This window comes from Bombina bombina, chromosome 8 (assembly GCF_027579735.1).
Source record: "Bombina bombina isolate aBomBom1 chromosome 8, aBomBom1.pri, whole genome shotgun sequence".
Taxonomy (NCBI): Eukaryota; Metazoa; Chordata; class Amphibia; order Anura; family Bombinatoridae; genus Bombina; species Bombina bombina.
Window position 1 is genome coordinate 97314200 of NC_069506.1, and position 12310 is coordinate 97326509.

Genomic DNA, 12310 nt, shown 5'->3' on the forward strand with positions numbered 1-12310 from the left:
TCATGTTATTTTCCTGTTCAGTTTAAGGAAGTTTACTATAAAATTTCACTGATTTCATAGTAAACTTCCTTAGAGATCACAGCAAAGCAGTGCATGACCTCAACACGACTGATGCTGATTGGCTATTGTTGTTTTCTTGTTTTGTTTTTTTTTGTTTTTTTTCCAACTTGCAGCAGATGTATAACTGTTCACAGAGCACTTACTATTGTGAGCTGAAGACATTGTGAGGTAAAATATCTTCCCATTTTACACAGAGATGTTCAGGTGATATTTTCATGACAGCTTTTTACAGTTTTGCTGCATCACTTTCAATTGATTTAGCATGTGAGCATTATGTCCCTTTAAAAGTCTTTCCTTCTTAATATGAGGAGAGTCAACGGCTTCATTCCTTCTTGTGGGAATACAGAACCTGGCCACTAGGAGACAGACACCCCAGCCAAAGGCTTAAATACCTCCCCGACTTCCCTCATATTCCAGTCATTCTTTGCCTTTCGTTACAGGAGGTTGGCAGAGAAGTGTCAGAAGATATGGAGTAGTTCCTTATGAAGGGTATCTACCCTTTGAAATGGGACTGGAGTTTTAAGTAGTCTTGTCAATGCTCTCACTGAGAGGCTGACAAAAGTTAGGGTCTGGAGATGCAGGGAGAGTCTTTCTGCAAAACCATTCAGACTCGTATTAACAGCTCCTAAGCAATCAGTGTTGACGAGTTTCACTGCCTGCTTTCATCAGATTCCGGTAAGATTGTTTCATTTTTTACACATATGGTAATGCTAGAAGACAGGGTGACAGTGTGGCTCCTTTTATCCGTATGGAATCAATGGTTAATATCTCCTGAGGGGGGATTATTGAACAGTGGGGATTAATCTCATAAATTTGTATTTGATTTATACTGCGTTATGTGCAAGATGTTTTCTGAGGCTCATAGGCTGAGGTTGGAACATACAGGTTACTTTCACTTTGGCGCTGCGCAGAATTACAAGCTTGACACGCTTTTCCTTAGCGGAGGCGGTCCTAGGTTGCACTCCATGTGACCGGGTGTGGTCATAGTTTCACTTCCTACTCTCTGACCATGCTGGTTATCGTAGAGAAGTGGTTTACTCTGTGTGCCTGGGTCATAGGAGGTGATGAGTGCCCCAGCCATCGGGGGTATAAAGGTGCCGTTTTTATATTTTTTTATAATGTTCGTTGTTATATTAGGACTAGGGCTGGGCGATATGAGGGGGGGGGAATCACGTCAGCACCCCCCTCAGTTCATCTGAAAAGAGGCAAAGCCTTGGGGAGAACTTATCAAATTCTCCAATAAAAGCCAGTGCGCATGCAAAATATTTTGTGACGCTAAAAAAGCCTTGAGAAGAACTTATCGAGTGCTCCAAGAACAGCCTGTGCGCATTTTCTTAGAAAACTGACACATCACATGTAAACACCGGGCCCGTCTGTTTCTCACAAGCTTTACCCTCAGGCCGAGCTTGTTACAATATTCTGCTGTGAAACCGCTGAGCACACACAATGTTCATTATAAATGATTGGTTATTTCTCTAAGCTTTTTACAATATGTTTTATTAAAATTGTATTCTTCTGCATAAAAAAGGAAGTAACTGTTGATAATATAACAATAAATATTGTGTGTGCTCAGCGGTTTCGCAGCAGAATATTGTAGCAAGCTCGGCCTGAGAGTAAAGCTTGTGAGAAACAGACGGGCCCGGTGTTTACATGTGATGTGTCAGATTTCTAAGAAAATGGAGCACTCGATAAGTTCTTCTCAAGGGACTGGCTTTTTTTAGCGTCATAAAAAATTCCGCAAAGTCGGCGGCCCTCCTGTACGTCATAAGTGACGTCAAAGGGGCTGGGCCTGAACATTGCATACTTTCGCAGGTTTTAAAACCGCAGCGATTAATCGCGTTTTAAAACCGCATCCCCGATTTAATCATGCAGCCCTAATTAGGACATAGCCCATAGCTATGGAGGACTCTGATGTTTTAGAGGGTACTCCCTCTATACCCAAGACTAATGCCTGTTTATATTGTGAGGAGGCTGAGGTATACCCGCCCTCTCAAATATGTTCCACATGCCTAGAAAAAGTGATTATGTCAAAAAAGGTTAACATGTTTGATACCACTGAGCCTTCCACCTCTGAGGGGTCCCCGTCCCGTGAGGTGCGCACCCTAATTCATCTTCTAATACACATGCAGTTTCCCATAGCACGCCTGATCCTCCATCTGGAGGAGGCCTTTTACCTCCAGACTTCACTGCGCAGTTACAAAGGTCGGTGTCTGCGGCCATTAGTGCTTTACCTCGCCCTGCTAAGCGCAAGCGAAAGGTCAAATATTGCTATCCTTCCCAAGGGTCATCATCTAGTTTATTGGCTATAGCTGATAGAAGGTTATCTAATGATGAAGTTCTTTCTGATACTTCAGAGTGTGAACTTTCTGGGTTCTTTTAAAGGAAGTTCTGGCTACCTTAGAGGTTCCAGAGGCCAAACTGCCTGAAGAACCTTTAATTCCTAAACTGGATAGAGATTACAGAGACAGAGTTGTTCCTCGGACTTTCCCTGTTCCTGTAAAGATGGCAAACATTATTAAGAACGAATAGGAGAGGATTGGTTCTTCCTTCACCCCTTCGTCTGCCTTTAAGAAATCCCGATCCCGGACTCTCAATTGGAGTTGTGGGGTTCCATCCCTAAGGTGGATAGCGCTGTCTCCATGCTTGCAAAACGCACTACTATCCCACTGGAGGATAGTTCGTCGTTCAAAGAGCCCATGGATAAAAAGATGGAAACTCTGTCAAGAAAGATGTTTCAACATTCGGGATATTTATTTCAACCAGTGAAAGCAGTTGCCGTGGTTGCAGGAATGGCTACCTACTGGTGTGACTCCTTATCGGATTTGATCAAGGTGGAAGGTCGCCTCTTGATAGAATTAAGGCTTTGAGGGTCACTCATTCTTTTATTTGTGATGCGAATATGCAAGTTAAATGCTAAAACTGCTGGGTTTTCTTTTCAGGCCCGCCGGGCTCTGTGGCTGAAGTCCTGGTCTGCTGACTTGACTTCCAAGTCCAAACTCCTTTCTCCAACATAGGTGTGTCCGGTCCACGGCGTCATCCTTACTTGTGGGATATTCTCTTCCCCAACAGGAAATGGCAAAGAGCCCAGCAAAGCTGGTCACATGATCCCTCCTAGGCTCCGCCTACCCCAGTCATTCTCTTTGCCGTTGTACAGGCAACATCTCCACGGAGATGGCTTAGAGTTTTTTAGTGTTTAACTGTAGTTTTTATTATTCAATCAAGAGTTTGTTATTTTAAAATAGTGCTGGTATGTACTATTTACTCTGAAACAGAAAAGAGATGAAGATTTCTGTTTGTATGAGGAAAATGATTTTAGCAACCGTTACTAAAATCCATGGCTGTTCCACACAGGACTGTTGAGAGGAATTAACTTCAGTTGGGGGAACAGTGAGCAGTCTTTTGCTGCTTGAGGTATGACACATTCTAACAAGACGATGTAATGCTGGAAGCTGTCATTTTCCCTATGGGATCCGGTAAGCCATGTTTATTCAGAAAGTAAATAAGGGCTTCACAAGGGCTTATTAAGACTGTAGACTTTTTCTGGGCTAAATCGATTCATATATTACACATATTTAGCCTTGAGGAATCATTTAATCTGGGTATTTTGATAAAATAATATCGGCAGGCACTGTTTTAGACACCTTATTCTTTAGGGGCTTTCCCTAATCATAGGCAGAGCCTCATTTTCGCGCCGGTATTGCGCACTTGTTTTTGAGAGGCATGACATGCAGTCGCATGTGTGAGGAGCTCTGATACATAGAAAAGACTTTTTGAAGGCGTCATTTGGTATCGTATTCCCCTTTGGGCTTGGTTGGATCTCAGCAAAGCAGATACCAGGGACTGTAAAGGGGTTAAAGTTAAAAACGGCTCCGGTTCCGTTATTTTAAGGGTTAAAGCTTCCAAATTTGGTGTGCAATACTTTTAAGGCTTTAAGACACTGTAGTGAAATTTTGGTGAATTTTGAACAATTCCTTCATACTTTTTCGCAATTGCAGTAATAAAGTGTGTTCAGTTTAAAATTTAAAGTGACAGTAACGGTTTTATTTTAAAACGTTTTTTGTACTTTGTTATCAAGTTTATGCCTGTTTAACATGTCTGAACTACCAGATAGACTGTGTTCTGAATGTGGGGAAGCCAGGGTTCCTTCTCATTTAAATAAATGTGATTTATGTGACACTGAAAATGATGCCCAAGATGATTCCTCAAGTGAGGGGAGTAAGCATGGTACTGCATCATTCCCTCCTTCGTCTACACGAGTCTTGCCCACTCAGGAGGCCCCTAGTACATCTAGCGCGCCAATACTCCTTACTATGCAACAATTAACGGCTGTAATGGATAATTCTATCAAAAACATTTTAGCCAAAATGCCCACTTATCAGCGTAAGCGCGACTGCTCTGTTTTAGATACTGAAGAGCATGAGGACGCTGATGATAATGGTTCTGAAATGCCCCTACACCAGTCTGAGGGGGCCAGGGAGGTTTTGTCTGAGGGAGAAATTTCAGATTCAGGGAAAATTTCTCAACAAGCTGAACCCGATGTGATTACATTTAAATTTAAGTTGGAACATCTCCGCGCTCTGCTTAAGGAGGTATTATCCACTCTGGATGATTGTGAGAATTTGATCATCCCAGAGAAACTATGTAAAATGGACAAGTTCCTAGAGGTCCCGGGGCTCCCAGAAGCTTTTCCTATACCCAAGCGGGTGGCGGACATTGTAAATAAAGAATGGGAAAGGCCCGGTATACCTTTCGTCCCTCCCCCCATATTTAAAAAATTGTTTCCTATGGTCGACCCCAGAAAGGACTTATGGCAGACAGTCCCCAAGGTCGAGGGAGCGGTTTCTACTTTAAACAAACGCACCACTATACCCATAGAAGATAGTTGTGCTTTCAAAGATCCTATGGATAAAAAATTAGAAGGTTTGCTTAAAAAGATGTTTGTTCAGCAAGGTTACCTTCTACAACCAATTTCATGCATTGTCCCTGTCACTACAGCCGCGTGTTTCTGGTTCGATGAACTAGTTAAGGCGATCGATAGTGATTCTCCTCCTTATGAGGAGATTATGGACAGAATCCGTGCTCTCAAATTGGCTAATTCTTTCACCCTAGACGCCACTTTGCAATTGGCTAGGTTAGCGGCGAAAAATTCTGGGTTTGCTATTGTGGCGCGCAGAGCGCTTTGGTTGAAATCTTGGTCAGCGGATGCGTCTTCCAAGAACAAACTACTTAACATTCCTTTCAAGGGGAAAACGCTGTTTGGCCCTGACTTGAAAGAGATTATCTCTGATATCACTGGGGGTAAGGGCCACGCCCTTCCTCAGGATAGGTCTTTCAAGGCCAAAAATAAACCTAATTTTCGTCCCTTTCGTAGAAACGGACCAGCCCCAAGTGCTACGTCCTCTAAACAAGAGGGTAATACTTCTCAAGCCAAGCCAGCCTGGAGACCAATGCAAGGCTGGAACAAGGGAAAGCAGGCTAAGAAACCTGCCACTGCTACCAAGACAGCATGAAATGTTGGCCCCCGATCCGGGACCGGATCTGGTGGGGGGCAGACTCTCTCTCTTCGCTCAGGCTTGGGCAAGAGATGTTCTGGATCCTTGGGCACTAGAAATAGTCTCCCAAGGTTATCTTCTGGAATTCAAGGGACTTCCCCCAAGGGGGAGGTTCCACGGGTCTCAATTGTCTTCAGACCACATAAAAAGACAGGCATTCTTACATTGTGTAGAAGACCTGCAAAAAATGGGAGTAATTCATCCTGTTCCATTAGGAGAACAAGGGATGGGGTTCTACTCCAATCTGTTCATAGTTCCCAAAAAAGAGGGAACGTTCAGACCAATCTTAGATCTCAAGATCTTAAACAAGTTTCTCAAGGTTCCATCGTTCAAGATGGAAACCATTCGAACAATTCTTCCTTCCATCCAGGAAGGTCAATTCATGACCACGGTGGATTTAAAGGATGCGTATCTACATATTCCTATCCACAAGGAACATCATCGGTTCCTAAGGTTCGCATTCCTGGACAAGCATTACCAGTTCGTGGCGCTTCCTTTCGGATTAGCCACTGCTCCAAGGATTTTCACAAAGGTACTAGGGTCCCTTCTAGCGGTGCTAAGACCAAGGGGCATTGCAGTAGTACCTTACTTGGACGACATTCTGATTCAAGCGTCGTCCCTTCCTCAAGCAAAGGCCCACACGGACATAGTCCTGGCCTCTCTCAGATCTCACGACTCTAGTAGATGCACTAGTAGCACCTTGGACCTTCAAACTAGCTTATGTATTCCCGCCGTTTCCTCTCATCCCCAGGCTGGTAGCCAGGATCCATCAGGAGAGGGCGTCGGTGATCTTGATAGCTCCTGCGTGGCCACGCAGGACTTGGTATGCAGATCTGGTGAATATGTCATCGGCTCCACCATGGAAGCTACCTTTGAGACGAGACCTTCTTGTTCAAGGTCCGTTCGTACATCCGAATCTGGTCTCACTCCAGCTGACTGCTTGGAGATTGAACGCTTGATTTTATCAAAACGAGGGTTCTCAGATTCTGTTATTGATACTCTTGTTCAGGCCAGAAAGCCTGTAACTAGAAAAATTTACCACAAAATATGGAAAAAATATATCTGTTGGTGTGAATCTAAAGGATTCCCCTGGGACAAGGTAAAGATTCCTAAGATTCTATCTTTTCTCCAAGAAGGATTGGAGAAAGGGTTATCTGCAAGTTCCTTGAAGGGACAGATTTCTGCCTTGTCTGTGTTACTTCACAAAAAGCTGGCAGCTGTGCCAGATGTTCAAGCCTTTGTTCAGGCTCTGGTTAGAATCAAGCCTGTTTACAAACCTTTGACTCCTCCTTGGAGTCTCAACTTAGTTCTTTCAGTTCTTCAGGGGGTTCCGTTTGAACCCTTACATTCCGTTGATATTAAGTTATTATCTTGGAAAGTTTTGTTTTTGGTTGCAATTTCTTCTGCTAGAAGAGTTTCAGAATTATCTGCTCTGCAGTGTTCTCCTCCTTATCTGGTGTTCCATGCAGATAGGGTGGTTTTACGTACTAAACCTGGTTTTCTTCCGAAAGTTGTTTCTAACAAAAACATTAACCAGGAGATAGTCGTGCCTTCTTTGTGTCCAAAACCTGTTTCGAAGAAGGAGCGTTTGTTGCACAATTTGGATGTTGTTCGCGCTCTAAAATTCTATTTAGATGCTACAAAGGATTTTAGACAAACATCTTCCTTGTTTGTTGTTTATTCTGGTAAAAGGAGAGGTCAAAAAGCAACTTCTACCTCTCTCTCTTTTTGGATTAAAAGCATCATCAGATTGGCTTACGAGACTGCCGGACGGCAGCCTCCTGAAAGAATCACAGCTCATTCCACTAGGGCTGTGGCTTCCACATGGGCCTTCAAGAACGAGGCTTCTGTTGATCAGATATGTAGGGCAGCGACTTGGTCTTCACTGCACACTTTTACCAAATTTTACAAGTTTGATACTTTTGCTTCTTCTGAGGCTGTTTTTTGGAGAAAGGTTTTGCAAGCCGTGGTGCCTTCCATTTAGGTGACCTGATTTGCTCCCTCCCTTCATCCGTGTCCTAAAGCTTTGGTATTGGTTCCCACAAGTAAGGATGACGCCGTGGACCGGACACACCTATGTTGGAGAAAACAGAATTTATGTTTACCTGATAAATTACTTTCTCCAACGGTGTGTCCGGTCCACGGCCCGCCCTGGTTTTTTAATCAGGTCTGATAATTTATTTTCTTTAACTACAGTCACCACGGTATCATATGGTTTCTCCTATGCAAATATTCCTCCTTAACGTCGGTCGAATGACTGGGGTAGGCGGAGCCTAGGAGGGATCATGTGACCAGCTTTGCTGGGCTCTTTGCCATTTCCTGTTGGGGAAGAGAATATCCCACAAGTAAGGATGACGCCGTGGACCGGACACACCGTTGGAGAAAGTAATTTATCAGGTAAACATAAATTCTGTTTTCCCTTCCATTCAAGGGCAAGATTTAGTTTGGTCCTGTCCACGGTTACAGGGGGCAAGGGTGCCTTCCTATCACAAGATAAAAAGAACAGATCTAAGGGACAATCAAATAATTTTTGTTCCTTTCGCTCTGATAAATCCCAGCACCAGCAATCCTCTGCTAAGACTGAGCAACCTAAGACTTGGAAACCGGCTCAGTCCTGGAATAAGTCCAAGCAGAGCAAGACTAAATCAGCTTGAAGGAGTTGCCCCTGGTCAATTTATGGATCAGGTAGGGGGCAGACTTTCGCTCTTCTCAGAAGCTTGGTTCAGGGATGTGCAGGATCCTTGGGTCCTGGAGGTTATTGCTCAGGGTTACAGAATTGGGTTCAAGTCTCTTCCATCCAAGGGCAGATTCCTTCTCTCAAATCTGTCATCAAAGCCAGAAAAGAAGGATGCCTTTCTGTGGTGGGTCCGGGATCTGTCCTCCTTAGGAGTCATTTTCCCGGTTCCCATAGAGGAACGAGGCTTGGGATACTACTCAAACCTTTTTGTGGTCCCAAAGAAGGAGGGAACTTTCCGCCCGATTCTGGACCTAAAGTACTTAAACAAGTTTCTGAATGTCCCCTTGTTCAAGATGGAGACAATGAGGTCTACCCTTCCTTTAATCCAGAAGGGACGGTTCATGACCACTATAGATCTGAAGGATGCTTACCTTCATGTCCCAATCCACTGGGAACACTTTCAGTTCCTAAGGTTTGCCTTTCTGGACCAGCACTTCCAGTTTATTGCTCTTCCGTTTGTCCTAGCTACTGCCCCAAGAATTTTCACAATGGTTCTGGGGGCTCTCTTAGCCGTGGCCAGAACCCAGGGCATTGCAGTAGCACCTTACTTGGACAATATTCTGGTACAAGCACCATCCTTTCATCTAGCGGAAGAACATTCAGAATCTCTTCTCTCTCTTCTTCAATCCCATGGATGGAAGCTAAACTTAGAAGACAGTTCTCTTATTCCAAGCACCAGGGAATAATTCCTGGGCACTATAATAGACTCGCTAGTCATGAGGATATTTCATTCAGACCAGAGACCGCTGCAAGCTGGTTTCGGCATGTCTTGCCCTCTGGGCCTCCTCAAGGCCCTATGTGGCACAGTGTATGGGGGTGATTGGTCTCATGGTGTCCAGCATGGACATAATTCCCTTTGCCAGGTTCCATCTCAGACCATTACAGCTGTGCATGCTGAGACAGTGGAATGGCAATCATTCGGATCCGTCTCAACAGATCTCTCTGGACAACCGGTCGAGAGAATCGATGTCTTGGTGGCTCTGTCCAGATCACCTGTCCCGAGGGACATCCTTTTTAAGACCATCCTGGGAGATTGTGACTACAGATGCGAGTCTCTCAGGATGGGGAGCAGTTTGGGGAGCCAAGAAGGCTTGGTCTTGGGAGGAGAGCTCTCTTCCGATCAACATTCTGGAACCTGGCTTGGCCCCGTCTGGGTTCCTCCCAGTTTATCAGATTCCAATCAGACAATATCACCTTGGTGGCTTACATCAACCACCAGGGAGGAACAAGGAGCTCTCTAGCAATGAGGGAGGTATCTCGGATTCTGGAGTGGCCGGAGGCCCATTACTGCTTGCTGTCAGCGATCCACATTCCGCTTGTGTACAACTGGGAAGCAGATTTTCTCAGCAGACAATCCTTTCATCCCAGGGAATGGTCTCTCCATCCAGAGGTGTTTGCAAATATATGCAACAGGTGGGGGAATCCGGAGTTAGATCTCATGGCGTCCCGTCTCAATACCAAGCTACCCAGGTATGGGTCGAGATCGAGGGATCCTCAGGCGGAGCTAATAGATGCATTAGTGGTGCCTTGGAGGTTCAGTCTAATATACCTTTTTCCGCCATTACCTCTCCTTCCTCGAGTAGTGGCCCGCATCATGCAGGAGCGGGCATCAGTGATACTGATTGCTCCATCATGGCCATGAAGGATGTGGTTCCCGGATCTAGTGGTGATGTCGTCATCTCCTCCATGGAATTTACTTTGTTGCAGGGATCGGCTGGAACAAGGTCCTTTTGTTCATCAAAATCTAGATTCTCTGAGGCTGACTGCGTGGAGATTGAACGCTTGGTCCTAGCCAAGAGAGGTTTCTATGAGAGAGTTATTGACACTCTCATTCAAGCTTGTAAGCCGGTTACTCGTCGCATCTATCATAAGGTGTGGAGGACCTACTTATTCTAGTGTGAAGAGAGTGGATTCCCCTGGCATAAGGTCAGGGTTTCCAGGATTCTTTCCTTTCTCCAGGATGGTCGGAGAAGGGCCTTTCTGCTAGCTCCCTTAAGGGACAGATTTCGGCCCTATCTGATTTATTGCACAAGAGGCTCGCTGAGCTTCCAGATGTTCAGTCTTTTGTTTAGGCTCTGGCTAGAATCAGACTTGTGTTTAGATCTAGGGCTCCTCCTTGAAGTTTAAATCTTGTTCTTAAAGTTTTGCAGAAGGCTCTGTTTTAACCTATGCATGTAGTTGACATTAAATTACTGTCTTAGAAGGTTCTTTTTCTACTGGCTATTGCTTCGGCGTGCAGATTCTCTGAAATGGCTGCCTTGCAATGTGAGCCTCCTTACCTAGTAGTTCATGCTGATAAGGCTGTTCTTTGTACTGGGTTAGATTGTGGTTCCTTCCTTGTGTCCTAATCCTTCTTCGAAGGAACGGTTACTTCATAATTTGGATGTGGTTCGGGCCTTGAAGTTCTATCTTCAGGCTACGAAGGAGTTTAGACAGATTTCTTCTTTGTTTGTTGTCTATTCTGGGAAACGTAGGGGGCAGAAGGCCTTGTCCACTTCCTTATCTTTTTGGTTGAGGAGCATTATTCGCTTAGCTTATTAAACAGCGGGACACAAACCTCCTCAGAGGGTTAAGGCTCATTCAACTAGAGCAGTGGCTTGCTCTTGGGCCTCCAAGAATGATGCCTCTATGGATCAGATTTGTAGGGCGGCTACGTGGTCCTCCTTACATACCTTTTCTAAATTTTACAAGTTTGACATTTTTAATTCGGCTGAAGCAGCTTTTGGGAGAAAGGTTTTGCAGGCTGTGGTGCCCTCAGAATAGGGTTCACCTCATTTTTTTTTGCCCTACCGTTCATTCAGTGTCCTCTGGAGCTTGGGTATATGTTTCCCACAAGTAAGGAATGAAGCCGTGGACTCTCCTCATATTAAGAAGGAAAACATAAATTATGCTTACCAGATCATTTCCTTTGCTTCTGTATGAGGAGAGTCCACGGCCCCTGTCCTTATTCTCCGATGGGCAGACCTAAATTTTGTTTTGTTCTTCTGGCACCATTTATACCCTGATATTTCTCCTACTGTTCCTTTTTCCCTTGGCAGAAAGACTGGAATATGAGTGAAGTGGGGCAGGTATTTAAGCCTTTTGCTGGGGTGTCTTTGCCTCCTCCTGGTGGTCATGTTCTGTATTCCCACAAGTAAGGAATGAAGCCATGGACTCTCCTCATACAGAAGGAAAGGAAATTATCTGGTAAGCATAATTTGTTTTTTTTTTATAACATTTTTGCTGTGAAGAAGAGGCATGTTATCTCTGCTGACACAAATTCAAAGTTTTGAGAACTGCACAAGCAAGCATCTGTGATGATATCTTCTACATAGAAAAAAATGACCAAAATAATCTTACAGAAACCTCAAGGAAAGAATGAAAGGTTGAATGGATTTATGGAAATCATTTACCATAATATTTAAACATTGCAGCCATCCTTTTGGTTATTTGTTTACTTCAATTTGTCAGCCCTTATATGGCGTGACAGCTATTAACCTGTATCGTGTATACATTCTGAACTCTCAGTAGGAGATGGTGACTCAGAAAGGGTGCATATAAAAAACAATTTGATAATGAAAGAAAATTGGAATGTTTAAAGGGACACTAAACTCAAAATTAAAATTTCATTATCTAGATAGATCACACAATTTTTAACAACTTGTCAGTTCACTTCGATTATCTAAATTTGCAGTCTTTTTATTTGCACACTTTTTGAGGTATCAGCTCATACTGAGCATGTGCAAAAATTCACAGAATCTAGGTTTATGCATTTTGTGATTGGCTGATGGCTGTCACATGATACAGTGGGAGTGAAATTATAATTTACGTTAAAATATGTCAGAAACGAGTCTACTACTCCATTTGAAATTCAAACTGCTTTTGAGTTTTTTTTTTATTATGCAGTTGCTGATTATGCTATTCTACTGTGTATAGTGGTCTTCATTTTGACTGTAGTGTAGCTTTAAGGCTGTTATGGGGT

General features: G+C 43.9%; 1 protein-coding gene across 1 annotated transcript in view; it reads left to right on the forward strand.

The window, feature by feature from the left end:
- The window catches only part of LOC128638486 (tyrosine-protein phosphatase non-receptor type 11-like), a 372663-nt gene that overhangs the window by 289731 nt on the left and 70622 nt on the right, over positions 1 to 12310 (forward strand).